This window comes from Chaetura pelagica, unplaced genomic scaffold, assembly GCF_000747805.2.
Source record: "Chaetura pelagica isolate M959 unplaced genomic scaffold, ChaPel_1.0 scaffold161, whole genome shotgun sequence".
NCBI lineage: Eukaryota > Metazoa > Chordata > Aves > Apodiformes > Apodidae > Chaetura > Chaetura pelagica.
The window spans coordinates 855,257-863,583 of record NW_009951965.1 but is presented as its reverse complement, the minus strand read 5'-3'; positions in this window follow the sequence as shown (position 1 = coordinate 863,583).

Sequence of the window (8,327 nt, the reverse complement as noted above, 5' to 3'; positions counted from 1 at the left end):
TTTTTTTTTTTTTTTTGGTGGTTTCAGTAGTTTTAATAACATGACAGCTATGTGTTTGTGTTACTTTCTGAACTCTCATTTACATGGTTGGATGCATGGTGAAGAATAGTTCAGGCCCCTCTGTCCTGACTGAAAACCTGAATTTGTAGTCTGCAGAGATCAAATAAGATACAGAATTCAAGTTGTGTTTGATCCATCACAGCAAGATAGTCATATCTGAGCAAAGTATTGGAGTTTTAATAACAACATAGGCAAACAGAGCAAATGACTGTGTTTTAACTTCCTGGCCTCAGTAGGTTTAGGTAACAGTCCAGTATAATGCTATGATAGTGTTTTTCTGGTTGCTATTAGAAAATACTGTTTAAACCACAAGTGGGAATTTGGCATGAAAATAGTCCTGTTTCTCAGCAGATGGAACTCATTTGCTCTGATAAGCAGACAAACTGTAAAATGTACTCTCCTTCATAAGCAGATTTGAATAGCACCCACCCTTCTGCTTCTGCAGATAACACCAAGATTATCTTCTGTAGACAGTCCCAGGCATTAGTAGAGCTCTAGGCTGTTGGGCCCTTCCTTCACTTTTTCTTTTAAATCAGTTGACTGGATTTTCATCTGGAGTTAATCAACACAGCTCTTTTATTTCAGTGAGGGAAATCTGTTTTAGATTGGTGCAGCTCTACTGTAGGTTGTGAAGCTGTACCAGTTAGATCAGCTACCTTTTTCTCCTCATGTCTTGACTAGTGATTGAAAAGTATCTTTCTCATTCATACGTGACCTTGGAGCCCAGTTCATGCTGAAGTCTTGGGGTTTTTACCCCTTTTGCAATCAAAATGCAGATGTAAAATGCACCAGATAGACTTGTTTTCCAAAAGATTGAAGCTCTAAGAATGTATTACAAACTACACAAATGCTGGGAAGGTGAGACCAGTATGTGTCCTGTGTTCTCAATTTTAAAGTTTCATTAGAAACAAATCTTTTGAGGGCAACTAGCTGTAGAAAATGTGACATACCCATGTATGCTATAACTGCTGTGGTGTTGTCAGAAGGCCACCCAAGCTTTTCTTTGGTACCATCTTTGTCTCTCTTTTTGTCTTGCAGCACCTTGTGATATGCTTTGCCTGTGCTTCTGTTATGCTGGCTAATGGTGGTTTTTACAGTTCTGCCTATTCACAAATGGCTTAAGTGACTTCTAACTCTCTGTGGCAATTACACCAGACAAAGAGCCAGCCTGTTTCTATAATGCTGAGAATGCAAAGTCTGCTGGAGAAAGACTAATACAGAAATTAGACTGTATGCCAAATGGCAGCATGCATTGCACACATTTTTGAGAGAGAGCTTGTCATTCAGAAGCAGTTTCGGGCAGCAGCAGGAGCTGTCAGCCTGCAGCAGGCTGCTCAGACCATGAGCTCTGCCCTGCTAGGGGCAGACAGGTATTACCTGGTGTGCAGGGGCCTGCTGGGTGCCACAGTGTCCTGTCATGGTGAGCTCATCTTTAAATATTGCTGTGAGGCTCTTCTTGCTGTCCTTAAACCCCTGCAGCCTTGAAAACTTGACAATAAATCGTGTTTAATTTAAAGTGTTGGCTATGCATCTGTTATTCAGAACTCCTTGCTACTTGTAACAGGGTCACGTCCCTGAATATATTTTGACTACTGTGAAATTGTTTTGTTCAGAAGTAGCTTGTGTCCATCACAGCAAGAGAATTGGTATCTCGCAAGATGAAAAACAAGTTCTCTGCTAACAACTTGTGAGTGTCCTCAAGAGTTCACTCTATTCTGCAGGTCAGAATGAGGAATGCTGCTGTATTAGTATGATGGTATTTACATCGCTTTTAAATTTCTTGATTGAAGAGCTCTTTCTACTGCTTTTTCAGCATTAATTGCCTCATAGAAACTTTGGGAGATAGATGTGGGTTCTCAGGCCGGGGTTATAATAATTTCCATTGAGATTACAATCACATGACAGGTAAGCTGTAAACACCCTAGCCTTCCATGTCACTAAACAAGAAGGAAGATTCCAGACAGATAGGAAATAGGGCTCTTTTGGCCCTGGTAAGATAGAAGTCTCTGTATGAAGAGGATAATGGTAAGTAACTGCAGAAAAGTGGTGGAGAACAGAGAACAGGGATTATTTACAAAGCTTAGATGCACTATATAAATAAAATTGAGAAGATATTGGCAGCAGTTTCTTAGGTCTTGCTACAGTTCTTTGTTTGGAACAAAATTAACATGTTTATTGCAGGAGAAATAGAATTTGGGATTAATCTATGATGCTGTTCCTACTGCATGCAGGTATAGCTAGCAGCATAGCTGTGACTACAAATTCTGTTTGAGAAGCTGGTTAAATGTTGCATCAGTTTGCACATGCAGAATTCAGAGATGGATGTAGCCAAACCAGCTTTAGTCTACCTATGAGTTGCAGTCTAGGGAGATTAGTACTAGAGACCCTTTGCTATCCAAAGGACACTGGACTTTTCTGGATAATGTAATTAAAACTTTACTAAAGAAGCAAATAACAAGTTTAAAATGCTCCACAGTGTCATATCACCCATTTTGCCTGTGACTGCATGTCTTTAAAAAGTACAATAGGAGCAGAGTTTGGGGATGGAGCTTTGTCCAATTCTCTTAGAAATAATTTTCATGGTTTGTTACCCTCTGATCTGGCATGTGCGGAAAAAGGTTGAGTGGGCATCTTGCATGAACAAATTCTGTCTTCCTGCTTTCTGACTGTAGTAGTAAGGAAATACTACCCACAAGAAGGGAGGAAAGGCATTTCCAAGCTCCTCAGCCCTGTTTGTCAGTATGTGTTACATGGATGACAGTGGATTTCCTGGGACTCTAATCTGTAGCCAGCTGAGTGACAACATTTCCATTGACATCACTGGACTTTAGATTAGGCTCCTACTCATCCAGCCCCTTAAGACTTTTCTCCTGCTGCTCTGACATAATTGCCATACCCCTAGGACTACTGAGAGTCACTAGGGACTGTCAGTAGTACTCCTGGGCTGATAGACACTGAAGGCCACGGCAAACCACAGGAGGCTTGTGGAACTGGTGGACGTACCTTTATAGACACTCCAGCTATATTATTTTATTATTTTTTTTTTCTTGAATGCACGTTTCTCACCCTCTGCCTACTCCTTTCCTGACTGTCCTGGAGGGTGTTGGAAGATGGAAACCAGGAGAAGGATCAGTGGGAAGAGATTTTTTTATTCTCAGAAGTTCATCTTCTACAAGGCAAAGAAGTCCCACTGATTGACTCATGGTTTACCAGAAAGCAGCCCTGCTGTAACAAGTCTTAGCAAGTGGTGATCTGGCCTGCAAGAGCTTGAAGGAGACTGATGTTTGTTGGGTTATAAGAACAGCCTCCAGCTGGCCAAAGAACAGCCAGAGAGAGAGCTACAGAAACATATTCCCTTTGTTAGTAAAAGGGCTAGGAAAGACTGAAATCCTGTTCTAAGAAGGTGAAAAACCAAATAAGGTATGTTAACTTCAATATTTCTGATGATTCTTTTTTGCATTATCTGGAGCAAGAGGAAATCACATGTGGAAATACAGGAAAAGGTAAAAAATTGGAATGTGAGGTGAAATTGTACAGAACATGCTGTGAGAAGAGAATGGAGAAAGCTGTAAAGTATTGAGGAGAAAAATGCAGAAATTGCTGACAATGTGGAGAACAAAAATGGGATTTGGAGAGAGGCAATAACCTTCTTTAGAACTAGAGCTAATAGGAAAGTTTTGCATTCAAATGTCTCAGAGAGAATTACTAGCGATTACTGAAAACTGAAGAAACCCCTCAGAGGTGGTGTAAGAGAGATAATGGTAGGTACTCCAGACTTCAACATAGCTAAGGTAAATATATGCTTAAAACTTGCATTCAACAGTGTAGGGAGGAGGTTTGTCTTCTAAACAAAGGTCTAGGTTCAATGAAGCAAACAGCTTGAAACCCAAATCAGTTTCTAGTGTGGAACTTCTATAAACCACTCTGAAATTTTGCTTGAATAACACCAGAGTAGTTCATCAGCTAGATGATGTCAGCTCCCAGGATAGATTCTTATGAGAAATCAGAAAAATGGACTAATTGGACTAAAGATCTGTATTCAGCTGGGACAGTGTCTCTTAATTTTAATGTGAATGTTTGCAAAGTGTGAATTTGTCCTTTTCCCCAGTAAGAAGGTCAGGCTGAAACTTTTGCCTTCCTTTAGTTGCCCACATCCTGCTGGCAGTTCTTTGAGTTTTTCCTAATAGGAAAGCCATTTTCAACCATTTAATGATTAGTCTGCATGTGAACTTTAAATTAAAAACAGCTGCCACAACTAATGGAGCCTACAGTAGCTTCTGCAGTAGTGGGAAGAGTGGTGGCTTGTCAAGCCTGCTAAGTTAGAGATGGCCAATTTCCAGCTCTCAAAAGGAGGAGATGATGGATTAGAGATGGGGAAGGAAACAATCTTGTACAAACAAGACTCCCTTAGCAACAGCCAGCACAAGCTACTAGTGTGCCTGAAATGCTTGCATGGGACTTTCCTTCATTTGAGAAGAGGCCATTTCAACTGCAGGTGAAGTGCTTTTCTTACTTTATACGCTTCTCATATGAAAGCAGAATTTTCAAGTAATGTATGGGAGATGTGGAAGCTCCATTCAGAGTCAGTGGTGTCCATGTTTCCTTTTCAAAAGCCAATCTGCCTGTTACCAGTGCTTTATGAAAGCTGTAGGACAGGGCCAGATTCAGCAGGCCTTGATAAGAAAATGTGTCCAGAATACCTTTCTGACTGATTCTCCTTTGCAATGCTAGTGCTAGGTAAAATGGTTCTCCTCACTCAGAACTACTTGCTTTGAGGGAGACCTGCAAGATAAAAACATAAAGGTAGTAAGAACAGCCCAGGACCATGTGAAAGCTGGGGCAGGTCAAATTAGAACCCAGGTCTCTTTGCTGTCAGTTCTGACCACAAAATCCCCCCTTGCTCCTCCTATAAACAGCTGGTGAGCTAAGAATAGCTGGAAGGACATTCTTCAGCTTCACTGCTTTATACTGATTTACCCCTAATGCCACTGAAGTCAGCAGAGTTAAACCAATGTGAGACCAGGTCATGGCCAGAGTAAGGGCAAAAGAAGCTAATAACCCTTCGCTGGTAAAATACAGACTGACATGCTCACCTTTGACAGATAAAGGCACAAATGGAAATAATGATACCTTAATTGGTCAGGTACCCGAAAAAGCTTATGAAAAATTGCTGTTGTCATGTAAGCTGAAAAGAAAGAGGGGGCTTTGAAATAATTTACAACAGCTTGTGGTGGGTTCTGCTGCTTGTTTTTGCTGATAGGGATCACCTATGCAGTATGTAAGGGGTGATAAGACCAAGGAAAACGCCTTAAGTTTTAAGGATCTTCATTCTCAGTAATGTATAATGGTGAGTGGAGGCCACAGTGTAGCAAGATCCAGGTATGTTTTGGGATGGTGGGATTATGGAGTTGAAGTTGCCAGCACATCAACTCCAGCCTGAGTTCGTTCATATGTCTTGGGCTAGTAAGACAGCAGCTGAGTGCTGTGTGTTGATTTGGGAGTTGTTAGCTGGAGCCCTGGCAATGAAAGCAAATGAAAGGACCTGCAGCTCCTCCTCTTGCAGAGCACAGAAATGAGATATGAGCAGGATTACTTCCAGCAGCTGCTGACTACAGCTGCTATCATAAGGATAATCATAGCTGATACTCTGGGGCAGAAACAGCCACTACAGTGACCTCTCGTGTATGAGCACTGTAAACTAGCAAAGGTGTTAATGTTTATACAGTCTCAGAAGAGTACCTGCAGCCTTACTTACACACCTATGTCCTGTGGAAGTTTTTGGCCCTTTTATGTCTTCCTTCTGAAGAAACTGGTATTGCTTGCTGGGAGAGGTAGGATATAAGATTAGAGAAACTTGTCCTTCGATGAAGCTTGGCAAACATGCTGATTCTAGAAAAACTCAAGCATTAGACCCTGACATAATTCAAACCTGGGACACTGTACAGACTATCCTTGTTTTGGGACTGTTTCCCTTTAGAGGTGCGACATATTTGCATAATATGAACATTTTTGAAAGAGAACAAGGCTGCTTTATGGCAAGTGTTGAAGGCATGAAAGCAACTGAGGCACCCTTCTCACCTGGTGCAAATGGTGATGGTTTCCAGGCACTGAAGGCAGGATCTGACTGACCATTGCTCTTCTGGCCATTAGCTCTAATGGGAGGATTGGGTAGGGGTGAGCTTCTGGTGATTTGCATTGTCACTAAAGGCTCTAGGCCCGAATATCGCAGCTTGAATCAAAAGCATATTTTTCTCCCTTCTGTGTCTGCCTTTGTGTCTCTGTCAGAGTAGTGAGGATTTGCTCGGGCCCTGCAGAATCAGGCTGTTTAATCCATTGCCCTCATGTTAACTTCTGATGCCATATCCTGATTGGGATGCTGCCAGGAGAGGCTTTTTGGTAATCCCAGCTGCAACCATTATTTGTGCCACCCCTTCTCCCTGGGGGCTGGTGGAAGGGAGCAACAAGGCACATAAGTGTGCTGTGTGAAGAAACAGATGCTGTTTTGCTCCTGGATGGGTCCCTAGTGCCTGCTTTGGACTCTATTGTGTTTAAATACAAATACAATAGTTAATAACTTTGTTCCATGCATTGTCCTCTTGAAGTGACTACATGAAGGGATAGGCTGGGTGGGGAGTTAATTCCATCTTTTGCTGAGCTGATTGGTGTGGTTTGTTCTGCCTTCTAATGCCTGGTAACTCCCCAGCAGCAGCAACCTCTCACTTAGAAGCAATAACAGCTTAAACCGGGGTGTGCTGCTGCTTTCTGCTCAACCAGGCTGCAGTTCTCTTGACACCTGTCGGTGTGTGCTTCCAGAAGTAGCTGGACTTCAACTTGCAGAAGATGGTGTAGCCTCTCTATCTGCATGCAACAACACATTTGCTAAGCAATGGCTAAAGCTCTGCCTGGCCTTCTAATCAATGCATCTGTTGTTCCTGCCAGTACTACTTCAGTATGGGTGACCTCTACCACTTTTGTTAGAGCAGCAGCAAATCTACCTGGGCGTTTTGGGTTTGTGTGGCAACATTTTGGTAGTGTGGAGGCCACGTGGCTTCTGTGAGAATCTGCTAGAAGCTTCCCCCATGTCTGACAGCGCCAATGCCAGCCTGTAGCACCTCTGAGATAACATATTTAGAAAGCGGGGAGGGAACCAACAACCTGTGCAAGACCAGCAGTGGTCAGAAGAGAGGAGGTGGAGTACATGAAACAACTCTGCAGACACTCAGGTCAGTGAAGAAGGAGAGGGAGGAGGTGCTCCAGGTGCCAGAGCAGAGATTCCCCTGCAGCCCATGGTGAAGGCCATGGTGAGACAGGCTGTCCCCCTGCAGCCCCTAGAGTTCCACAGTGGAGCAGTTAGGCACCTGCAGCCCATGGAGGACCCCATGCTGGAGGAGGTGGATGCCTGAAGGAGGCTATGACCCTGTGGGAGGTCCATGCTGGAGCAGGTTCCTGGCAGGTCCCATGGACCCACGGAAACAGAAGCCCACACTGGAGCAGGTTTGCTGGCAGGACTTGTGGCCCTGTGGGGGGGGACCCATGCTGGAGCAGTCTGTTCCTGAAGGACTGCACCCTGTGGAGGGGACCCACACTGGACCAGTTAATGAAGAACTTCCCACAGCCTATGGGAAGGACTCATACTGAAGATGTTTGTGGAGGATTCAAAGGGAGGATGAAGGAATCCTTCCATCCTCCAATGGGAAGGACCCCACACTTGAGCAGGGGAAGAGTGCGAGGAATCCCCCTGTGAGAAGGAAGAAGGGGCAGCAGCAATGTGTGATGAACTGACCACAACCCCCATTCCCTGTCCCACCTGTGCTGATAGGGTGGTGGAGGTAGAGAAATCAGGAGTGAAGCTGAGCCCAAGAAGAAGGAAGGAGTGGGGGGGAAGTTGTTTTAAGATTTGATTTTAGTTCTCATTATTGTACTCTGATTTTGATCGGTAATAAACTAATTTCTCCAGTCTGTTTTTCCCACAACAGTAACTGTGGAGTGATCTCCCTGTCCTTATCTTGGTCCATGAGCCTTTCTTTGTTTTCTCTCCCCTGTCCGGCTGAGGTGGGGGAATGATAGAGCAGGTTTGGTGGGCACCTGGCATCCAACCAGGATCAACCCACCGCCTCAGGTCAGCTATCCTGCTCTCCTCCCTGAGGATCCCCTGCCTGCTAGAACATGGCTCCCAGCAATAGTTTGACTCCATGTGCTGAGTTTTTGCATGTAAGGTTGCTGCAAGGTCATGTTCTCTCCCACGAGGGTTCAGGCAGGTAAGCCCT